Below are 24,923 nucleotides of genomic sequence, written 5' to 3'. Positions count from 1 at the left end.
TTCGCGGCACTGGCTTTTAAGCAGTTCCCTTCCAGCCCTCTCCAGGTGGAAATGACGTCAGAGGTGCATTACAAAAGTCTCTCCCCACGCGCGGGCTATTTTGTGAGCTGGTTTGCTTGTGTAGAAAGTGGGTTGCCACAAGGACTTTATTCCCTGGAGCATAGAAGAGTGAGGGGAGATTTGATAGAAGTACAGTATATAGAATTATGATGAGTATAGATAGAGTGAATGCAAGCAGGCTTTTTCCACTGAGGCAAGGGGAGATAAAAACAAGAAGACATGGGTTAAGGGTGAAGGGAGAAAAGTTTAAAGGGAACATGGCGGGGGGGCTTCTTCACACAGAGAGTGGTGGGAGTGTGGAATGAGCTGCCAGATGAAGTGGTAAATGCGGGCCCACTTTTAACATTTAAGGAAAACTTGGACAGGTACATGAAGGCAGGATATGGTCCAGCTGTAGGTTAGTGGGACTAGGCAGAAAAATGGTTCGGCACAACCAAGATGGGCCAAAAAGCCTGTTTCTGTGCTGTAATGTTCTATGGTTCTTTCAGCATCTGAGTACAACCATGTACCATCGTCTTCTAGAGACACAGAGACTGGAGATATTGGAATCTGGAACAACAAACAATCTGCTGCATGAACTCAGTGGGTCAAGCTGAACCTGTGGCTGGAGATACCTTCTTTGGATACTTTCACCTTCTTCTGTTTTCTTGCTGTTCCTCCATTGCCGGGGTCTAGCCTGAGTACCTGAAATGAGACAACGACTTGGGTAAAGAGTGGTGGTGTTGGGAGGAAGTGGAAAATTACGTTGGTTGGCAGAACCCTTCTAAGCAGTTTGGGCCTCTCGGCCCAATGTATCCGTGCTGTCCAAGATGCTCATTTAACCTAGTTCCACTTAGCACATTTGGCCTATAGCTCTCTAAGCCTTTCCTCTCCAGGCACTTATGCCAATATATTTTAAATGTTGCTATTGTATCTGTCTCAACTACTTCCTATGGCTACTTGTTCCATTTACATTTCCACTGTACTCTGTGTGAAGAAATTGCCTCTCAGATCCCTTTTCAATCTTTTACCTCTCACCTTAAACTTAATAGAAAGATTTCTGGCTGCTTTCAAGTGTATATTGAGAAAGCTGCAATCCATGAGGAAGATCACGAGTGAGTTCTATACAATGAACATGGCTATAGTTATATAGCTGCAGCTGTGGGCAAACAATGAGATGTTTGGTGTGAGGTTTGCATTAGTGTCTGGGCCTTTTGATTCATAGCTGGTTGGTCAGGTAGGGGTATAGTGAATTAAGGCTGCAGGGCATTTGATAGGAAATGGCAACTAGAAATGCATTTGCATTCTGACTATCTGGACCTCTTGGCTACTTCACTCAGTTATTTGGATCACTGAGTATGTCCCTGGAGCACCTGCCAATCCAGAGTATCTCCTACTTCTCATCTCCTTTTCAAAGTTTCCACTGCAGCAACTGAAGGCCTTGTAGACCATGTATCATGCAAAATGTACAACATTCTTATGGTGCTTGACAGAGAGGATGAGTAGCTTACTTTCTCCTTGAGAAAGGTGACCAGACAAAGCAGAAAACCTTCAGAGAAACATAGAAACATAGAAAATAGGTGCAGGAGTAGGCCATTCGGCCCGTCGAGCCTGCACCGCCATTTATTATGATCATGGCTGATCATCCAACTCAGAACCCAGCCTTCCCTCCATACCCCCTGACCCCTGTAGCCACAAGGGCCATATCTAACTCCCTCTTAAACATAGCCAATGAACTGGCCTCAACAGTTTCCTGTGGCAGAGAATTCCACAGATTCACCACTCTCTGTGTGAAGAAGTTTTTCCTCATCTCGGTCCTAAAAGGCTTCCCCTCTATCCTCAAACTGTGACCCCTCGTTCTGGACCTCCCCAACATCGGGAACAATCTTCCCGCATCTAGCCTGTCCAATCCCTTTAGGATCTTATACGTTTCAATCAGATCCCCCCTCAATCTTCTAAATTCCAACAAGTACAAGCCCAGTTCATCCAGTCTTTCTTCATATGAAAGACCTGAGAGAAGTTAGAAAGAAGTTAGCCGCTCAGAATAGAGGAGAGGAAAAAAGTTCACCTAGTGGATAGTGCATCTTTGAAGTATTCTACCCAGGAGGGTGGAAGAGGTCAGTGACTGAAGGGAATTAGGAAATATGGGGCTAGTGCTGACATCACCCAGTGGAGGAGGAGATGTGACGATCAAAGTGACCAATCCTGCTTCTCAATCCCAAGACTCCTGATATACTACTGGAAGAACTTGGATTCTCTTCTCCCAAAAGTCTCCATGCAGTGTCTGAAGATCACTGTCTCCTCTGTTGTGCCATGCTTCACAACTTCCCAATTAAGTTCTGTTAAGAGTAATCCAATCACAATGCACAAATTCTTTCAGCGATGCACTGCAGTCCCAAACACTGCAGACCTGCTTTAAATGCAGCCTGTGGTGCACCTATCCAATCAATAGCATGATGACTACCATTATAATGAGCAAGCAGTGAGGTGCTGATAGACTGTCTCCATCACAACCATTAAGTGCTGGTTAATTACACATCGCAAAATTTAGTCCAAGCCCCCCTGACACTGCATTCCTGGGACAGGAGCTACCTTGTCCCTCTCTTCATGCTGGAAAGGGCATTCCAAAGGAGCAACAAACCATCTGCTGGAGCAAGTCAGCAAGTTGAGTGCATTTGTGGAAGGAAAGGAACTGTCGACACTTTGGGTCAAAAATGGTGCTAACAGCTTTGGGGTCAAAATGTCTTACTTTTGGTTGACATTGAGTAAACACATTACAGGAGGATCTAGTTGTTTCTAAAACGTGGGTGAATGTTTCAGAAAAAGACAGGCCATCATAAGGGCAAGAACATGTCTGCGCGAAGCTACTGCTGAACTAATCACTGCTGTGCGACTTGGAAACGTATTACAACATGCTTGCCAAATTATTTATCATACTATAGCTTGCAGAATGCTTGGCTCCCAAGGGTTCTCTTACAAAGATTAATTTGAGAATCATGTGTTGACATATATATATTTTTCATCAGACTCATTTGAAATTTTAATCATAGTGTGGAGAAGAATCAAGCAGTTTCTTCCTGATCACCACCACAAAGACACCCATATAATCTGAAGAACATTCAGAATCTATTGAGCATGGTTTGATACCTTTTTTCAACACTGGGGCACCAAGCGCATCCACCTGCAAAAGTGCACCAAACCAACCTTACACAGCATCCTCTCCAGTTCTGACAGCCTGCAGCCAGTCACAAATTACCCATCTTTCACAAGAGTCCAGGAAATGCAAGGATATTCACAAAGGCTTGATCAGTTTACACTCAGTCCCTGATTTTTGCACCTTCATTAGTGTTTATGCTACCCATTATATCAAAGAATGAACTTCACAGTCACTGCACTCTTGAACAGTTGGCTACTTCCCCTTTAACATGGCTAATCACATAGTTCCATGTGTTTTCTGCCTGTACCTGGGTAAATATTCAAACTTTAAAGTAAATTTACTTGGTGAGTATTGGAGACTGTGGAGGTGAATATCAGTACGCTGTTCAATGGGGAGACATTACTCTGGAGCCTGATGCTGAGCTCACCCAGACTTCTGGAATCACTGAGTTGAGCTTGGTTGTGTTTTAATGCCCCCTTACATCAGGGGGCTGGCTCCAGCTGAAATCGGTGATTTATCATAAGACGAGGACAGGGGCATGCTACAAGTGGTGGGAGAACACAGAGATGGAGCACAACCCCTATCCCAACTCTCAGTACTCATTAGGTATACTAAAGACATGCCTCTCCAAAATTTAACTTCCTGTATGTGCCCTTGACCAGGCATTAACTGTGTGAACTCTGTGACCTACAGGTTGGTGTGGAGAAGCTCCTTTTAAGAATAAGCGAACAACAGGAATTCTGCAGATGCTAGAAATTCAAGCAACACACATCAAAGTTGCTGGTGAACGCAGCAGGCCAAGCAGCATCTATAGGAAGAGGTGCAGTCGACGTTTCAGGCCGAGACCCTTCGTCAGGACTAACTGAAGGAAGAGTGAGTAAGGGATTTGAAAGTTGGAGGAGGAGGGGGAGATCCAAAATGATAGGAGAAGACAGGAGGGGGAGGGATAGAGCCGAGAGCTGGACAGGTGATAGGCAAAAGGGGATACGAGAGGATCATGGGACAGGAGGTCCGGGAAGAAAGACGGGGGGGGGGAGGGTGACCCAGAGGATGGGCAAGAGGTATATTCAGAGGGACAGAGGGAGAAAAAGGAGAGTGAGAGAAAGAATGTGTGCATAAAAAAGAGTAACAGATGGGGTACGAGGGGGAGGTGGGGCCTAGCGGAAGTTAGAGAAGTCAATGTTCATGCCATCAGGTTGGAGGCTACCCATACGGAATATAAGGTGTTGTTCCTCCAACCTGAGTGTGGCTTCATCTTTACAGTAGAGGAGGCCGTGGATAGACATGTCAGAATGGGAATGGGATGTGGAATTAAAATGTGTGGCCACTGGGAGATCCTGCTTTCTCTGGCGGACAGAGCGTAGATGTTCAGCAAAGCGGTCTCCCAGTCTGCGTCGGGTCTCACCAATATATAAAAGGCCACATCGGGAGCACCGGACGCAGTATATCACCCCAGTCGACTCACAGGTGAAGTGATGCCTCACCTGGAAGGACTGTTTGGGGCCCTGAATGGTGGTAAGGGAGGAAGTGTAAGGGCATGTGTAGCACTTGTTCCGCTTACACGGATAAGTGCCAGGAGGGAGATCAGTGGGGAGGGATGGGGGGGACGAATGGACAAGGGAGTTGTGTAGGGAGCGATCCCTGCGGAATGCAGAGAGAGGGGGGGAGGGAAAGATGTGCTTAGTGGTGGGATCCCGTTCGGTGGGGCAGGAGCAAGCTGAGACAATAGGTCGGCCAGGACAGGCAGGTTTGTGGGGTGGAAGGTGAGGACCAGGGGAACCCTATTCCTAGTGGGGTGGTGGGAGGATGGAGTGAGAGCAGATGTACGTGAAATGGGGGAGATGCGTTTAAGAGCAGAGTTGATAGTGGAGGAAGGGAAGCCCCTTTCTTTAAAAAATGAAGACATCGCCCTCGTCCTAGAATGAAAAGCCTCATCCTGAGAGCAGATGCGGCGGAGACGGAGGAATTGCGAGAAGGGGATGGCGTTTTTGCAAGAGACAGGGTGAGAAGAGGAATAGTCCAGATAGCTGTGAGAGTCAGTAGGCTTATAGTAGACATCAGTGGATAAGCTGTCTCCAGAGACAGAGACAGAAAGATCTAGAAAGGGGAGGGAGGTGTCGGAAATGGACCAGGTAAACTTGAGGGCAGGGTGAAAGTTGGAGGCAAAGTTAATAAAGTCAACGAGTTCTGCATGCGTGCAGGAAGCAGCGCCAATGCAGTCGTCGATGTAGCGAAGGAAAAGTGGGGGACAGATACCAGAATAGGCACGGAACATAGATTGTTCCACAAACCCAACAAAAAGGCAGGCATAGCTAGGACCCATACGGGTGCCCATAGCTACATCTTTAGTTTGGAGGAAATGGGAGAAGCAAAAGGAGAAATTATTAAGAGTAAGGACTAATTCTGCTAGACGGAGCAGAGTGGTGGTAGAGGGGAACTGATTAGGTCTGGAATCCAAAAAGAAGCGTAGAGCTTTGAGACCTTCCTGATGGGGGATGGAAGTATATAGGGACTGGACATCCATGGTGAAAATGAAGCGGTGGGGGCCAGGGAACTTAAAATCATCGAAAAGTTTAAGAGCGTGAGAAGTGTCACGAACATAGGTCGGAAGGGATTGAACAAGGGGTGATAAAACAGTGTCGAGGTATGCAGAAATGAGTTCGGTGGGGCAGGAGCAAGCTGAGACAATAGGTCGGCCAGGACAGGCAGGTTTGTGGATCTTGGGTAGGAGGTAGAAACGGGAAGTGCGGGGTGTGGGAACTATAAGGTTGGTAGCAGTGGATGGGAGATCCCCTGAGCGGATAAAGTCGTTGATAGAGTGGGAGACAATGGCCTGGTGCTCCTTAGTGGGGTCACGATCGAGGGGTAAATAAGAGGAGGTATCCGCGAGTTGTCGCTGTGCCTCGGCAAGGTAGGGGTCAGTACGCCAGACTACAACAGCACCCCCTTTATCAGCGGGTTTAATAATAATGTTAGGATTAGTGCGGAGGGAGTGGAGAGCAGAGCGTTCCGAAGGAGTGAGGTTGGAATGGGGACAAGGTGCGGTGAAGTCGAGACGGTTGATGTCCCGTCGGCAGTTGGCAATAAAGAGATCCAGAGCAGGCAGAAGACCAGAGCGGGGTGTCCATGAAGAAGAGGAGGGTTGAAGACGGGAGAAGGGGTCATCGGTGGGGGTGGAAGAGTCCTTGCCGAAGAAGTAGGCTCGGAGACGGAGACGGCGGAAGAAAAGTTCCGCATCATGGCGAACACGGAACTCGCTGAGGTGTGGGCGAAGGGGGACAAACGTGAGGCCCTTACTGAGAACAGAGCGTTCTGCCTCCGACAGTTGAAGGTCGGAGGGGATGGTAAAGACCCGGCACGGATGAGAGCTGGGATCAGAGGGGGGAGGGGGGAGGCTGGGGGTGTCAATGGAGAGGGGAGGGTTGGGGTGAGAGGAAGATGGAGCCTCTGAGGGCCCAGGAGTTGACGGTGGGATCTGAGGAAGACGGGGCTGCGGAGTGGTGGTGGGGGAAGGGGAGACGGGAGTCACAACAGCAGCACATAAAGACCCGGCCTGGAGTTCAAGGCTGGAGTCGCAGTTGGTGGTTGCGCAATCGCTGTGAAGGTGTCCATGGTCGTTGCTGGAGTCCGGGTTTTGAATATGTCCTGAGGTGTTGGAGCCGCCGAGATCAATGGCAGGGGCCGCAATTGAAAGTTCATGCCTGCCAGCGTCGGGGCCGGCAGGCTCTGGAGTCCGTAGATGTAAGATCTTGCGATCTTTGCCTAACATGACAAAGTCAAGTTTTAAGAATAAGCATAGATTGGTGGAGTAATATGGAATAAGTGCTCCGATATTGACTGCAGTTCATTTTACAGAATAACCCCATCATCATTACTCTGAGATCCTCTCATCCATGCCACTTACTTCAGTGAATCTTGCTCTGGGTTTCGGGGACTCTCAACCATAGACAATCTGGTCCAGGAAACAGCAGCAATAAAACGCCTGAGTTGTTTTAAACAGCAGACTCTGCGTAGTTTATTAAATAAGACTATAAAACATTAGATTTTTGCTCTTACTACTCAGTACTTCATTGGAACCTCACAATTAGATTTCATATAGGTTAATAGATGCTGGCAGTGGCTTCAAACGAAATAATTCAATGGGCTGCTTTTGAAGAGTGAAGTTTGAATGCCCTATCAACATCAGCAGGAAATCGTGGTTCAGTGAGAGTAAGAATATTTCCTTATTCTGACAAAAGCAGGCAAACATTGATATATTATCTTTTAAAGCCTTCAGATCTCCCAAAGTGCTTTATTTTAGAAGGGTAGTGAGTAGTCAGTATTCCAGTGACGAAAAGGCAACAGGCACTTAATGCCCAGTCAGCTCCAGCTAATTGCGATGCGGTAATAACCCCTATATTCTGTATCTTTCATGTTGCTTGGTGGCCTGTGATCAGTGATGTGCCTCAGGGATTCATGCAGGGTCCTCTGTTGTAGTCATATATTAATAATTTGAATGAGAATGTAATGAATGACTCCAACATTAAAGGAGAAGTTTGTCCATGGTTACAGCAGGATCTAATCAACTAGGAGAGCAGACAAAAGAATAGCAGACGGAACAGAACTCAAGTGCAAAATAATACATTTTGGGAAGTTAAACCATGGCAGGACTTACACAGTGAATGACAGGACCCCAGGAGTCCTAGGGGTCCAGATCCACAATTCCCTGAAAGAGGCAACAGGGTTAGACAAGTTGGTGAGGAAGGTGTTCGGCACATTTGTCTTCATCAGTTGATTTTGGACATCACGTCACAGCTAAACAGAACTGCACTTGGAGTATTTTGTGCAGTGTTCATATAGCCAGAGAGGGCACAGCAAAGATTCACAAGGATGTTGCCTGGACTGGACAGCTTGAGTTATGAGGAGTGACTGGATAGGCTGAGATTGTTTCCCCTGGAGCGAGGACGACTGAGGAGTGACCTTACAGAAGTTTATAAAATTATGAAAGACACGGATAAAATGAAAGATCATTGTACATTTTCCAAGGCTGGGAAGTCTAAGACTGGAGAGCCTAGGTTTACAGTGGGAGAGGAAAAATTTAAAGGGGACCTGAGGGGAAAATTTTTCACACAGAGGGTGATTGCTGCATGAAGGTGGTGGAGGCAGTTACAACATTTTAAACTATCATAAATGTTAGTTAATATATTGGATTTGGGGCTTAAACCTGCTGACTAAAAGGTGAAAGCTCTACTGACTAGACCACTTCTAAAGGATTTTCTGAGGCTTTACCCTAAAATTATTATTTTTTTGAATTTTTAGCTTTCTTTCTATTTGTGGGTGAGCCCAAAGAGGAGAACACACCTCCCACCACATTCACTGTGGAGAAGGACATGATACACTCAGTGACCACTTTATTAGGTACACCTGGACATTAATGCAAACATCTAATCAGTCAATCATGTGGCAGCAACTCAAAGCACAAAAACATGCAGACATGATCAAAAGGTTCAGTTGTTGTTCAGACCAAACCATCAAAATGGGGGAAGAGAAACAAAAAAAAATCCAGTTCTGTGGGCAGAAGTGTCTTGTTAATGAGAGAGATCGAGGAGAATAACAAACTGATTCAAGCTGACAGGAACGAGACTGTAACTCAAATAACCACACATTGGTTCACAATCAGCTATGAGTTGAATTTGAGTCATAGATTCAAACATCACAGATCTAGGCCCTTCAGCCCATTGAGACTGTACTGGCCATCAGACACATGAAACTATAGATGTTGGAATCAGAAGTAGTTCCACATTAATATCACATTCCCATCAATTCTCACCAGATTCCACGACTCACCACTCAAACATTGCATGTCTTTAGAATTATGGAAGAAAACCAGAGCTGGAGCTGCCAGAAGAAACCCGTGCTGACACAGGGTGCACGTGCAAACTTCACCCAGACCGCACCAGACGTCAGGACTCACCCTGGCTGCTAGACCTCCGAGGAAACAGTATTTAAGCCCAGAAAGCATTCATCTCCACTCCAAAAGATGTTTTTTTTCTAAATTCTGGACTACCATTCCACACATGCAGGTTATAGAACACAGAACAGAGAACAGTACACCACAGAAAGAGGCCCTTCAGTCAACAATGTTGTGCCAAGCCCTACTAAATTAGTAATCAGATGGCCAACTAAACTAATCCCTTCTGCTCCACAATGTTCATTTACCTCACATTCATGTGCCTATCTAAGCATCTCTTAAAAATCTGTAATGTATCTGATTCTACCAGCAGCCCAGGCAACGCATTCCAGGCATCCAGCACCCTCTGTAAAGAACCTGACTCTCACATCTCCTTTGAACTTGCACTCTCTCACTTTAAATGCATTCTCTTCTGGTATTAGGTATTTCAACCTCAGGAGAAAGCTATTATCTGTCTATCTATGCCTCTAGATACTCGACCTATGCCTCTCATAATCTTATAAACCTGTACCTATTTTATTTTATTTATTGAGAGACAGCATGGGACAGGCTCTTCCAGCCTTTCGAGCCACGCCACGCAGCAATCCCCCGATTTAATCCGAACCTAATCATAGGATAATTTACAATGACCAACTCACCCACCAACCAGCATGTCTTTGGACTGTGGGAGGAAACTGGAGGACCCGGAGGAAACCCACGCAGGATGGGGAGAACGTACAAACTCCTTACGCTGCGGCGGAAATTGAACCTGGGTCACTGGCACTGTAAAGTTTTGTGCTAACTGCTACACTACAGAGCCATTCCTCAGCCTCCGCGGCTTCAGAGAAAACAACCCACGTTTGCCCAATCTCTCATTGTAATACATGCCCTCTAATCCAAGCAGCAAAGTGGTGAACCTATTTTGCATCCTCTCCAAAGCCTTGACATCCTTCCTACAGTGGAGCAGCCAGAAATGTATGCAACACTCCAGATGCGGCCTAACTAGAGTTTCATAAAGCTGCAACATAACTTGCTGACTTTTGAACTCAGTGCCTCAGCTAATACAGGCAGGCATGACATATGCCTTCAGAACCACCCTATTAGCCTGCAAAGACACTTTCAGGGAGCAATGAATGTGGACCCCAAGATCCATCTGCTCATCATCACTGTTAAGAGTCTTACCTTTGACGTACCAAAGTGCAACAATTCAGATTTGGCCAGGTTAAGCTCTATCTGCCATTTCTCCGCTCATATCTGCAACTGATCTATATGCCGCTGTATGCTTTGCCAATTTTCTCCTTGGTAAATACTGATGTAAAGTACTCATTAAGGACCTCACCCACACCCTCTGCATCCAAACAAATGTTCCCCCCTTTATCCTTGAGTGGTCCTACCTTCTCCCTAGTTATTCTTTTGATCTTGATGTATGTATAGAATGCCTTGGAATTCTCTTTAATCCTGCTTGCCAAAGACTATTCATGGCCTCTCCTGGCTTTCCTAATTCCCTTCTTGAGTTCTTTTCTGGTTTCAGAATTAGAATCAGAATCAGGTTTATTATCACCGGCATGTGACGTAAAATTTGTTAACTTTGCTGCAGCAGTTCAATGCAATACATAATCTAACAGAGAGAGAAAAAAATAATAATAACAAATAAACAAGTGAATCAATTGCATATATTGAATAGATTATTAAAAAATGTGCAAAAACAGAAATACTGTATATTAAAAAAGTGAGGTAGTGTCCAAAGCTTCAAAGTCCATTCAGGAATCAGATGGCAGAGGGGAAGAAGCTGTTCCTGAATCGCTGAGTGTGTGCCTTCAGACATCAGTATCTCCTACCTGATGGTAACAGTGAGAAAAGGCCATGCCCTGGGTGCTGGTGGTCTTTAATAATGGACGCTGCCTTTCTGACACACCACTCCCTGAAGATGTCCTGGGTACTTTGTAGGCTAGTGCCCAAGATGGAGCTGACTAGATTTACAACCTTCCGCAGCTTCTTTCAGTCCTGTGCAGTAGCCCCTCCATACCAGACAGTGATGCAGCCTGTCAGAATGCTCTCCACAGTACAACTGTAGAAGTTTTTGAGTGTATTTGTCAACATGCCAAATCTCTTCAAACTCCTAATAAAGTATAGCCGCTGTTTCGTCTTCTTTATGACTACATCAACATGTTGGGACCAGGTTAGATCCTCAGAGATCTTGACACCCAGGAACTTGAAGCTGCTCACTCTCTCCACTTCTGATCCCTCTACGAGGATTGGTATATGTTCCTTCATCCTACCTTTCCTGAAGTCCACTGTTGTTGAGTGCCAGGTTGTTGCTGTGGCACCATTCCACTAGTTGGCATACCTCACTCCTGTACACTCTCTCGTCACCACCTGAGATTCTACCAACAATGGTTGTATCATTAGCAAATTTGTAGATGGTATTTGAGCTATGCCTAGCCACACAGTCATGTGTATGCAGAGAGTAGAGCAGTGGGCTAAGCAGACACCCTTGAGGTGCACCAATGTTGATCATCAGCAAAGATGATATGTTATCACCCATCTGCACAGACTGTGGCCTCCCAGTTAAGAAATCAAGGATCCAATTACAGAGGGAGGTACAGAGGCCCAGTTTCTGCAACTTCTCAATCAGGATTGTGGGAATGATGGTATTAAATGCTGAGCTATAGTCAATGAACAGCATCTTGACATAGGTGTTTGTGTTGTCTAGGTGGTCTAAAGCCGTGTGAAGAGCCATTGAGATTGCATCTGCCATTGACCTATTGTGATGATAGGCAAATTGCAGTGGGTCCAGGTTCTTGTTGAGGCAGGAGTTCAGTCTAGTCATAACTAACTTCTCAAAGCATTTTATCACTGTCGATGTGAGTGCTACTGGGCGATAGTCATTAAGGCAGCTCACATTATTCTTCTTTGGCACTGATATAATTGTTGCCTTTTTGAAGCAAGTGGGAACTTCCGCCCATAGCAGTGAGAGGTTGAAAATGTCCTTGAAAACTCCCGCTAGTTGGTTGGCAAAGGTTTTCAGAGCCTTATCAGGTACTCCATCGGGATCTTCTGCCTTGCGAGGGTTCACTCTCTTTAAAGACAGTCTAACACCGGCCTCTAAGACAGAGATCACAGGGTTATCAGGTGCAGCAGGGATCTTCACAGCTGTAGTTATATTCTCCCTTTCAAAGCGTGCATAGAAGGCATTGAGTTCATCTGGTAGTGAAGCATCGCTCCCATTTATCGGGTTTCGCTTTGTAGGAAGTAATGCCTTGCATTCCCTGCCTTGAGTATAATACTCAAGGGCTGTGGTTGACCCTAGCTTACTAAGCTTCATGTACTTCTGCTTTTTTCCTTGACCAAATTCGTCACCTCTCTCAGCATCCAAGGTTCTCTTACCTTGCCATCCCCGTTCTTCCTTCTGACTGGAATATTCTTGTCCTTTTTTCTCTGCAGTTGGTTGTAATTTGTCCTGATCCAATATAATACTCTCCTGCTAGTTCCATACTTATCCTTATTTATAGCTATGTTAAAACTTAAGGAGTTATGGTCACTGTTCCCTAACTACTCACCCACTGGAAGGTCTGTCACCTGACCAGACTCAGTACCCATCTGCAGGTCATGTATGACCTTTCTCTTGTAGGACTATCTACAAATTGATTTAAAAAACCCTCCTGGATGCATCTAACACATTTTGCATCATCGAAACCTCTTGCATTAAGAAGGATTCAGTTTATATTAAGGAAGTTGAAGTCTCCCAAGACAACAACCTATTGTTTTTAACACCCTTCCTGACTCTGGTTTCATATCTATTCTTCAATGTCCTGGTGGCTATTGTGAGGTCTGCATTACAATCCCACCAGTGACTGCACCCTTCCTATTTTTGAGTTCTACCATGTACTGTAAAGTCAGTGGATGAGCCCTCTATTATGTCCCCTCTGAGGGCAACTGTGGCATTGTCCCTGATTAGTATCGCAAATCCCCACCCTCTTTCACCCCCCTCTCTACCTTTTCTAAAACATCAAAACCCTGGGGACATTAAGAACCCATTGCTGTTCCTCTCTCAACCAAGCCTATGTAATGGCCACAAGATCATGAACTGATCCATGATCTAGGTTCATCACCTTTACCTGTAATAATACACACACTTCAACTATTCAATAGGTTTCAACAGGTACATTTAATGTCAGAGAAATGTATACAATATACATCCTGAAATTCTTTTTCATCGCAAATATCCACAAAAACAGAGGAGTGCTCCAAAGAATGAATGACATTAAAACGTTAGACTTCAAAGCCCCCCGCAATCCCCCTTCCCATGCACAGGCAGCAAAAAGGCAACCACCCCCCCCCACCCTCACCAACAAAAAAGCATCAGCACCCTCCACTGAGCACTCAAGTGTGCAGCAAAGCATCAATAAAGACACGGACTTGCAGTACCCCCAAAACTGCTTGTTCACCAAGTAATTCAACATACCACAGGCTCCTTGTCTCTACCTAACAAGGGAAGAAAATGTGTCCGTTTCTCCGAGAGAGGGGAGACAGAACAAACAACTCGATGTTAAAATGTTGCGTCACTTTTTTCAAGCTTCTTTCCAAAAAAGTTGGCACCAAAAAGGCTCAGCTGTCCGGACACACTACGCCCGGCAGCTAACCCGCTGCTCCCGAAGTTCCATGTTCTCCCATGATGCTTCAGTCAAGGGCACCGGCCTAGAATCAGCACATCCCCAGAGCCACAAGAATCCAGCACCCAGAAGGCACACTCGTCTTCCAGGCCATGTCCATGGGATATCAAAAAGTGGCCATTCATGAGGCCCTGAGAGCGGGCCCCATTCCTGCAAAGAACCAAAGTCAGAATGTAACTCCAGGTCAGGGTCTTCAAAAGAAACCTCTGACATCACCCTTGTACCTACTTCCAAGCACATAGGAAAAGGAGAGATATCAAAGACAGAAATAAAGCTGTTTCCAAAGATGCAAGCGAAGAAGTCATCACTTAGTGCCATCTGGACTTGGTCCCATCATATCTATTACAGAGCTCCTGTCTGTTTTTACTGGCCCTGACATCTACCTTACTCACCCTCGTTGCACTTTCTGACCTGGTGCTCTGTTTTCTACCTCGCTGCCAAACTAATTTAAACCTTCTCAAGTATCCTAGCAAAGCTCCTAGTCAGGATATTGATTCTAGTCCAGTTCATATACAACCCATCCTTCTTGTACAGGTCACCCCTGTTCTACAAGAGTTTCTTAGAACATAGAAATCTACAGCCCATTACAGGCCCTTCCGCCCATAATGTTGTGCTGACCGTGTAACCTACTCAAGAGACTGCCCAGAATTTCCCTACTGCATAGCCCTGTATTTTTCTAAGTTCCATGTACATAGAAACATAGAAACATAGAAAATAGGTGCAGGAGTAGGCCATTCAGCCCTTCGAGCCTGCACCACCATTTATTATGATCATGGCTGATCATCCAACTCAGAACCCCGCCCCAGCCTTCCCTCCATACCCCCTGATTCCCGTAGCCACAAGGGCCATATCTAACTCCCTCTTAAATATAGCCAATGAACTGGCCTCAACTGTTTCCTGTGGCAGAGAATTCCACAGATTCACCACTCTCTGTGTGAAGAAGTTTTTCCTAATCTCGGTCCTAAAAGGCTTCCCCTCTATCCTCAAACTGTGGCCCCTCGTTCTGGACTTCCCCAACATCGGGAACAATCTTCCTGCATCTAGCCTGTCCAATCCCTTTAGGATTTTATACGTTTCAATCAGATCTCCCCTCAATCTTCTAAATTCCAACGAGTACAAGCCCAGTTCATCCAGTCTTTCTTCATATGAAAGTTCTGCCATCCCAGGAATCAATCTGGTGAACCTTCTTTGTACTCCCTCTATGGCAAGGATGTCTTTCCTCAGATTAGGGGACCAAAACTGCACACAATACTCCAGGTGTGGTCTCACCTATCTAAGGGTCTCTTAAAAGACCCTATTGTATCCACCTCTACCACCGTCACTGGCAGTGTATTCTATGCACCCACCACTCTCTGTGTGAAAAATTTACCTCTGACATCACCCTTGTACCTACTTCCAAGCACATTAAAACTGTGCACCTCGTATTAGCCATTTCAGCAAAAAGCCTCTGGCTATGGTCCAGGAACCTAAAATCATGCTCCCTGCATCAGTTCCTCAGCTACTCATTCACCTGTACTAATACCTATTCTTACCCTGATTATCACCAAGGTAGATTACTACCCTATACTCACTGTGCAGGAGCTCTTTCGTCTTTCTACCTATGTCATTGGTGCCAATGTGCACCATGACTTTGACTGCATACACTCCATATTGAGAATATTCTACAGCTGTTCTGAGACAACCTAGCCACTGGAAGGTACACCATTGTGGCAACTCTTTTGTGATCACAGAACCCTCCCATCCATCCCCCGAACTGTTCAGTGTCCTATCACTAACGCTCTGCCCTGTATAATCCTGGGGGGATTATACCCTTCCACGTGGAGCCTAAGAGCCACTGGCATGGCTGCTGCTGCTGTGCCCTGATAGATCATTCCCTCAGCAGTACTCAAAGGGGAGCACTTGTTGCTGAGGGGAATGACCACAGGGAAACCCTGCACTGACTGCTTAGTCCCCTGACTTCCGGCGGCCACCCGTCTACTGTCTGGAGCCTGCACGCTGGGTAAAAGTCTCATCTATGAAGTTTTCAGCCTCTCAGATAGTTCTGAGTATATCCAACTCCAGCTCCAGTTGCTTAACCTAGTCAATCAGGAACTGAATTTGTGTGCACTTCCCACAGATGTAGTAATCAGGGAAACTGTTAGGCATCCTGTAATTCTATATCTTACAGTAGGAGCATTTCACTGCCTTAACTGACATCTTGCCAACACCGAATTCACTGAATTAAGGACTAAGGATTTTATCTGTTTTTTACCTGTTTTTTTCCCCTCTGAAAACTTTAAGTGTCATACTCACCAAGGTCATTTACTCAGCCTTTTTTCAGCGAGCTTGCTATATCTTTGTCTCTAGCTTCTCAAGTTCCAAGTTTAAAAGACTCCACATGATTCAGCACCCTTAGTCTCCGCCTAATCTTAAGAAGCCTGTTAAGCCAAAGCCCCTCATTCTAAACCTGGGCCTTTCCAACAGTGGCTGCTCTGCAGAAAGCCCTGAAAGTCCTGACGAAGGGTCTCGGCCTGAAACGTCGACTGCGCCTCTTCCTATAGATGCTGCTTGGCCTGCTGCGTTCACCAGCAACTTTGATGTATGTTGCCTGAAAGGCCCTGCTTGCTTTTTAAAACTGACACGTAAAGTACACAAGGAATTATCTCCAACTCTTTTTGTGATCTTCTGCCTTTTAAACTTAAAAGGTTAGTGAACAGTGTGGTCTTTCTGTACCTATGTGGCAAAATAACAATCCACAAGACAGTGTAAGCAATCTTGATGAATCTTGATGAATCTGGACCAATCACCTGTCCCAATCCTTCTCCCTCCTGTCTTCTCCTATCATTTTGGATCTCCCCTCCCCCTCCCACTTCCAAATCTCTGACTAACTCTTCCTTCAGTTAGTCCTGACGAAGGGTCTCAGCCGGAAACGTCGACTCTACCTCTTCCTAGAGATGCTGCCTGGCCTGCTGCGTTCACCAGCAACTTTGATGTGTGTTGATGAATCTTAGACTTTTTCCATCTGGCACTTTCCCTGCTTGCGTAACAGAATGGTTCAGAAGGTGGCAGTCTTGCTACTGGTTTCACAGGTTGTGGATTCAAACCTGTTGAGGCTGGACCATATAATTTAAACCAACAGTCTAGCACTGTTGGAGATGAAATCTTCGAGTTCTGTTGTCTATCTCAGTGAGTGTAAGAAATCCTACAGTACTGACCCAAATCTCTCACAGAACTACCGGCTGCTTCATATTCTGGTTTAGACTTCAACTGGGTGCAAGTTGGAGTGTGATTAAAAATAGTTTTGCTATTGCACTCCTCTGTTGGACTTCTGTCGGAGCTCAGTATGGAGGGTGAACTTCAGCACATTTCCTCGGGAATGCTGAATCCATGTCAGGCTACACCTGGCATACGTCCAACAACTCCTTCATCTGAATGGAGGGAAATGACAGAAAGGAAGAGGGCAATAAAAATTTATATTTAATTGAGTTAATTTCAAGGATATGTAATCATGTTTTGTGTGTTCAAGTATACAGTATTGTTTTACAATTTTTATTTTTGAGTAAATGTATTTATTTTTCTTTGCATATGTCTTATTTAATATGTCACAAATCTGAATATTTTACAATTTTCACGGGTGTCAAATCTAGGAAATTGACTTAACTTTATGTATAAGGGTAGGACTTGCTAAAGTTACAAATGGAAAGGTCCTGTTCTGTGTTGGATCTCACCATTCAGGTGGGGCTGGCAATGATGCAAAGTTGGTCCACATTGGGACAAATTAGCATGCAGACAGCCCGTTGCTTGTCAGAAGATCCAGGACTATGCTTCAGAGCAGAGCTGCTGAATTCTTCCCCAGTAACACAGCCAATAATTATCCCTCAGCTAACAACTACAATCACCTGGCTGCTGGCCTTTCTTACTTTGCAGAGTAATTGCACTTCCAAATTACTCCATTGACCATGGCATAAATCCTGAAGATTGGAGCTGTACTGTAAGTATACATTATTTTCTTTGGTTCCTGTTGGTTTAGCAAGTGAGGCCACTGAGCTGTCCTGTTTCCTAGAAGAGGAATCAATGCATTCGTCCCTCTCTCTCTCTCTCTCTCTCTCTCTCACATTGCAGAGTAGAGTAGGTGTACAGGAGTGAGATAGACTGCTGATTGAGAGGTGTTGCAACAATAACCTCACTCTCATTGTCAGTAAGTAAGGAATGGATCATCGACTTCAGCAAGAGGAAGTTGGGAGAACACACATCAGTTCTCATTGATAGGTCAGTGGTGGAAAGGGTGAGCCACTTCAAGTACCTGGGTGTTAACATCTTGGAAGATCTATCCTTGCCCCAACACATTGAAGCAATCGTGAAGATGGCTCTACTTCATTAAGAGAATAAATATGTCACAAGAGACTCAGACAGATTTCTGAAGATGTACATTGGAGAGTATTCTGACTGGTAGTATCATGGAAGCTGCAATACACCGGATCACAGCAGAGTGCAGAGGGTTGTAGACTCAGTTGGCTTTATCATAGGCACAACGCCCGCCACCACTGAGGACATCCAAGAAAGTGGCATCCATCATCAAGGACCCTCACCATCCAGAACATACTCTCTTCTCATTACAGTACCTCTTCAGGGAGGAGGTACAGGAGCTAGAAGACCCACATAGTGATTCAGAAACAGCTTTTTCCCTGCTACCATCAGATTTCTGAATGGTCCATGAACCTATCAACACTTCCTTGTTATTTTTTTGTAATTTATGGTATTTCATGGTTCTGCAGTGAACTGCTGCCATAAAGAATTAATTTCATGTCATTTAAGTCAGAGATAATAAATCTGATTTTCTGAATGATTCTGGTTCATTAGAGTTTCCATCAATGTATACAAAGAAGGAGGGTGGGCAGCGGCCAGTTTTTAACAAGAGTCAAAATTGAGAATGAAGTTGGGTTGTAGTCAATATCTAAAAGAGCTCATTCCACAGACCATTTTTGCCTGTAATCTCTTGAAATAAACATCCTGAAATTGTAAATATTACCAGAGTGAAACAGCTCAACCCCAAACTGAGTGCCAGTGTTGAGAATGAATCTGGTTCACTGGGACTCTGAGCCCAAATTCAGGATCACCAGTGAAGCCCCTTCAGTTCTTCTCCTGGATAAACCATTACTGGTCCACCTTTAGGATGTTGTTCCTGTGCTAGGGATTGCTGGCACTGTTACCACAGCCAATATTAACATGCACAACACATGTAGGAATGAAAAATATCCCAAGACACTTCACAGCAGTTAGGAAAATAAAACAACATGAGGCAAAGAAGGAGAGGTTAGGAAATATGAGAAAAAGCTTGGGCAAGGCAATGGCACCTCTGAGACACTCAGTCCCACAAGATAGTTGGGAGAGGTACTGCTGCTACAGCTCCAGAGTCCCAAGTCTGATCCTGACCTCGGATGCTATCAGTACGGCATTTGTATGCTCCCCCTGTGACTGTGTAAATTTCCCCCTCAGTATACTGGTTTTTTTCCTCATTTGAAAGGTGTGAAGGCTGGGTGGTTAATTGGCTGCTCTAACATGCCCCATGTAGAAGATAGCAAAAGAATCAAAGGCTGGTGCACTGGCATACTGGAGAACACAGAGCACAGTGAAGATGTGGAGAAAGAGGACTGCTGAGAATGTTCATATAGACCTGATGGATTCAATGCTCTCCCTCTAAGTTATAATAATATATAGAGTCATGTAGCTGCCCAGCAAAGAAACAGGTCCTTTCTTTTTCAGAAATCTGATTAAGTGTCTCTTAGGCACAGTGATTGTATCTATTTCCAACACCTCCTTCGACAGTGTGCTCCAGCTATCATCCTCTCCCTCTGTAAAAAATATTTTCCCTCTCATCCCCTTCATGTCGGCCCTCTCTCCTTAAACCTATTCCCTCTTGCTTTTGATACCTTTTCCATGAAAAAGAATATTTTGACCACCAGCTCTGTCTGATAGTCTTACAGACTATTATCAGGTCACACCTCTGTCTCCTTCGCTCCAGGTAAAACAAACTGAAACCCAACCTGTCTCTCTATATGATTAAAGTCACCTGGTGAATTGCATTGTCCAAGTGTGGCTCTCAGAATTAAAGATGTTTTAATAGGAGGAAAAGGAGGGAAAGAGTTTGGTGACCAAAGTTTGTGTGCTATCAACAGCAGTGAGAAAATTAGAGGATGTGCCAAGGAGAAAGAGAGAACATCTTTTTTTTGGACAGCACTCTATAAAGTACAGAGGACCCATAAGACCTTAAGACACAGTAGTAGAATTAGGCCATTCAGCCCATTGAGTCTGCTCTGCCATTTTATCATGGCACATTCCAGATCCCAGTCAACTCCATACACCTGCCTTCTCGCCATATCCTTTGATGCCATGGCCAATCAGGAAACAATCAACTTTCGCTTTAAATAAACCTGCAGACTTGGTCTCCATCACAGTCTGTGGCAGAGCATTCCACAGATTCACTACTCTCTGACTGAAAAACAATCCTCCTTACCTCCATTCTAAAAGGTTGCCCCTCAATTTTCAGGCTGTGCCCTCTAGTTCTGGATACCCCACCATAGGAAACATCCTCTCCACATCTACCTTATCTAGTCCTTTCAACATTCAGTAGGTTTCAATGAAATTCCTCCCCCCCCAACATTCTTCTAAATTCCAGTGAATACAGGTCCAAAGATGCCAACACTCCTCATATGTTAATATCTTCATACCCAGAATCATCCTCGTGAACCTCCATTGGACTCTCTCCAATGACAATGCATTCTTAACTAAATCATTGACAAACAAGGTGAAAAGTAGTGGTCCCGATACTGATCCCTGAAGCACACCACTAGTCACTGGCAGCCAACTAGAAAGGTCCCCTTTATTCCCACTTGCTATCTCTTACCTGTCAGCCATTTCTCTATCCATGCAAATATGTTTCCTGTAACGCCGTAGGATTTTATCTTGTTAAGCAGCCTCATCAAATGCCTTCTGAAAATCCAGGTAAATGTACATCTACTGCCTATCCCTTATCCACCCTTCTTGTTACTTCCTCGAAGAGTATTAACAGATTTGTCAGGCAAGATTTCCCTTTACAGAAACCATGCTGACTTTGACTTATTTTATCATTAGCCTCCAAGTACCTTGAAACCTCATCCTTAATAACAGACTCCAATACTTTTCCAGCCACTGAGGTTAGGCTAACTGACCTATAATTTCCTTTCTCTTGCCTTCCTTCCTTCTTAGAGAGTGGATTGACATTTGCAATTTTCCAATCCTCTAGGACCATGACAGGATCAAGTGATTCTTGAAAGAAACACACACAAAATGCTGGAGGAACTCAGAAGGTTAGGCAGCATCTGTGGAAAAAAGTACAGTTGATCTTTCAGGCCGAGACCTTTGGATTTCTTGCATCCGCTGATTTTCCCTTGTTTTTGACTCTTGTTTTCTCTTGTTCTTGAAAGATCATGACCGATGCATCCATAATCTCTTCAACAACCTCTCTCAGGGCTCTGGGATGTAGTCCATCTGGTCAAGGTGACTTATCCACCTTCAAGACCTTTCAGTTTGCCTTGCAGTTTTTCCTTTGTAATAGCAATAGCACTCACTCCTGCTCCTTGACACTCACAGGCCTCTGACACACTGCCAGTGTCTTCTACTATCATTTACAAATGGATTGGAGGTTTGACATCACCAAATTCCTTAGAACACAGTGTTATTAATAAGGAGATGATAAGTTATTTCAAAGTCACAAGGACTGACTATTTTTGGTGGGGAGGAGAGTGTAACGCTCCGGTAAAGGTTTCACTACTAACAGTGTTTGGGTTATTGTTAGAGATAAGGGGTGTTTAGGAATGTGGACCATCGAAGAAGGCTTGGGCAATGTTTTTTTTTTGTCTGGCACCAGTGGGAGCCTTGTTCTTTGTTCGGTGGGAGATGAAGAGAGAAGACGCTGGAAAGAACCGGTCGTAGGATTCAATCCGGAGGCGACCGTGATTTGATGGAGACAAGGTGCGGGTGTCTACTGGGAATCAGTGAATACAACTTTTGGAGGATTTCAGCTCCAACCTGTGCAAATTTGACTGTTTAATTATAATGGGCAATTTTTGATTTTTTTTCTTTTCTCAACTAACTCTTTAGTTGTTAATATTCATAAATGTACTCCTTTTAATTGTATGCCATGTGCTATCTGTTATTTCTTGCGACAAGCTGTAACAGGGCAACAAATCTCACAGCATTTATACAAACCTGGGCTTGGGTGGGCGAGACACCCCAATCTCACAGATTTGGTGGGGTGGGACCAGAGTGTGTATAACGTAAATGTATGAGGCTGGAAAAAGGTGTGTTTCTTGGCGCTGAGTTGGGAGTCTGCCAGCGAAGGCTAACGAGCCGTTTCCTGAGGAGCTCAGGAAGAACGGGAGTTTCATCAGTATAATGATAATTTATTGGAATTGACTAATTTCTACCTTTTACGCTCATTATTACAAAAACAGATTAATAGAGTGGCATAGCACAGAAACAGCCCATCTGCACTAATCCCATTTGCCCACATTAGGTCTTTGCTTTGTCTATTCAAGTGCCACTGTAACTAAATGCCTCTTAATTATAGTGATTGTATCTGATTCCATCAGCTCCTCTGGCAACACGTTTATCAACCACTCTCTTTGTAAAAGACACATCCCTCAGATCCCCGTAAAGTTCCTGCGCATCAGAATCACAATCCAATTTATTATCGCAGACAGATACTGTGAAAGTTGTTGTTCTGAGACAGCAGGATGATGCAAGACATAAAAATGACTGTAAATTGTCATAATATATAAATACCATGCAAAAGATGGATGATGAGGTAGTGTTCATGGGTTCATTGAGATCTGATGACAGAGGGGGAAAGGCTATTCCTAAAATATTGGGTGTGGTCTTCAGGCTCCTGCAACTCCTTAGCCTCTACAGTCATCTGTGGTAATGAATTCCACAGATTCACCACACTAAGGCGGAAGACAATTCCTCCCTTTCTCGTTTCTGAATGGATATACTTGTATTCCGAGGCTACACCCTCTGCTCCTAGAGTCCCCCACTTTTCGAAACATCTTCTCCATGTTCACTTCATCTGGGTCTTTCAATGTTAAATAGGCTTCAATGAGATACCCCATATTCTCCTTTGACTATCTTGGTTGTTATTTCTTCAAAGAATTCCAATAGATTTGTCAGGCAATATTTTCCCGTAAGGAAACCATGCCAAATTTGGCCCATTTTGTCATGTGTCTTCAAGTACCCCGAAACCATATGCTTATCAATCAACTCCAACACCTTTCCAACTAATGAGTTCGAGTTAACTCAGTGTAAGTTGCTTTCTTCTGCCTCCCACCCTTCTTGAAGAACAGAGTGACATTTGCAATTTTACAGTCCTCTGGAAACATGCCAGAATCTATTGGTTCCTGAAAGATGCCTCTACAATAACTTCAGCTACCTTTTCTAGAACAGTGGGGTGTAACTCATCATGGTCCAGGTGACTTATCTGCCTTCAGACCTTTCAGTTTCCCAAGCACCATCATCCTAGTAATAGCAACTATAGTCAATTCTGTCTTTTGACACTCTTGAACTTCCGGCATACGGCTAGTGTCTTCCACAGTGAAGCTTGATGCATAATACTAATTCAGTTTGTCTGCTATTTCCTTGTCCCCTATTACTACCTTTCCAGCATCATTTTCCAGCAGCCCAAAATCTACTCGTACCCCTCTTTTACTCTTTATATATATATAAAAAACTTTTTTTTATCATTTTCAATATTATTGTCTAGCTTATCTTCATATTTCTTTTTTTCCTGCCTAATGGATTTTTCAGTTGCCTTCCTTTGATTTTTAGAATTTCTCTCCCTCTTCCCTCAGAAGCCGCTTGAGCCAAAACCTCAATTTCCCACTCTAACTCTGCCCACTCCAACAAATGCCACTTGGCTTAAAGCTTGTTTCATTTTATTAACTCAAGTGAAACTCACATGCAATGAGACTTATTGTTTTCAAGCTTCCCACTCTTTCGCAGATCTCAGTCTCATTGCTCCAAAGTGAAACTCACTCACATTAGATTTAAGGAGAGAGGGGAAAGATTTAATGGGAACCTGCAAGGCATGTTTTTCAGAGAAAGGGCGGTGAATGTATGCAATGAGCTCCAGAGCAATTGGGAGAGGCAGGTGTAACTACATCACTTAAAAATCAATTCGACATGTAGATAGATTGGAAAGATATAGAGGGATATAGGCAAGCCACTGGGATTGCCTCAGGAAGATATCTTGGTTGGTGTGGATGAGATGGGCCAAAGGACCTGCTTCTTTGCCCTACAACTCTATCAGAGTGAGTATTGGGAACCAGACAACTGCAGTGAGTTCCAGGCTCCAATTAATTCCAAAATATCTGAACATAACTGGGAGTTCCATGCATCAGGGTGTGCATTCTTGTACATGGGAAGCCAAGGCAAACGTGAGACATGGGGCACAAGAAATCCAACGTGAATTCTGGGCACTAGTAAGCAAATGTAAGTACCGGAACAACTGACAGCAAGGTTGTATTCTGGTGCACCATATTGTGAACTTGAACTTAGACAACAAAAAGCATGAGAGTTCAGGACCTTAGTCAGTAAGAGTGAGTTTTGAGTATTAATGTGGAAAAGTGAGTTCCGAAACACCAAACTCTGAGTGTTATTTCTAGGTGATAGATAATAAAATTGAGTTCTGGACAACAGGATATGGGTATGAGTACTGTGGCACAAGATAATGAAAACACTGGGCAATCAAGATGCACTAAAAACTGAGATTGAGTGGCAGGGTAACAGAAAATGGGGGGGGGTCAGTGTCTGAGAAAGAAGAGTAATTACTAAGAAATATGTCAGCAAAAGTGACTTCTGGGGCACAGGAAAGTGATTGCAAGTTCCTGGCAGAGAAAGAAGAGGGGGATTAAGGGCATCAGAAAAAAAGTGTGGGTTGGATCTTCACAGAAAGACAGTAAGCATTAGTTCTGAGGAGTTGGAAAGAAAGGGAAAATTCTTACATATTTGAAATTAAAGCTGAGGGTCCAGGCACCAGTGAGGAAAGGTGAGGAAAAACAAATTTGACAGCGTATGTCAGCAAAAATAAACTGGATTGTAATTCTGATGCTCA

General features: G+C 44.4%; 1 long non-coding RNA gene across 1 annotated transcript in view; it reads right to left on the bottom strand.

The window, feature by feature from the left end:
• LOC134351848 (uncharacterized) overlaps positions 1-24,923 on the bottom strand; it is a 137,795-nt gene that overhangs the window by 67,038 nt on the left and 45,834 nt on the right. The window contains exon 2 of the long non-coding RNA XR_010019278.1: positions 675-744. This is a non-coding gene — a long non-coding RNA (uncharacterized LOC134351848). The remainder of the gene's footprint in view (positions 1-674; positions 745-24,923) is intronic.

The sequence above is a fragment of the Mobula hypostoma genome, chromosome 9 (assembly GCF_963921235.1).
Source record: "Mobula hypostoma chromosome 9, sMobHyp1.1, whole genome shotgun sequence".
Taxonomy (NCBI): domain Eukaryota; kingdom Metazoa; phylum Chordata; class Chondrichthyes; order Myliobatiformes; family Myliobatidae; genus Mobula; species Mobula hypostoma.
Note: the sequence above shows the minus strand (reverse complement) of the source record. Positions and strands in the feature narration are given on the sequence as shown.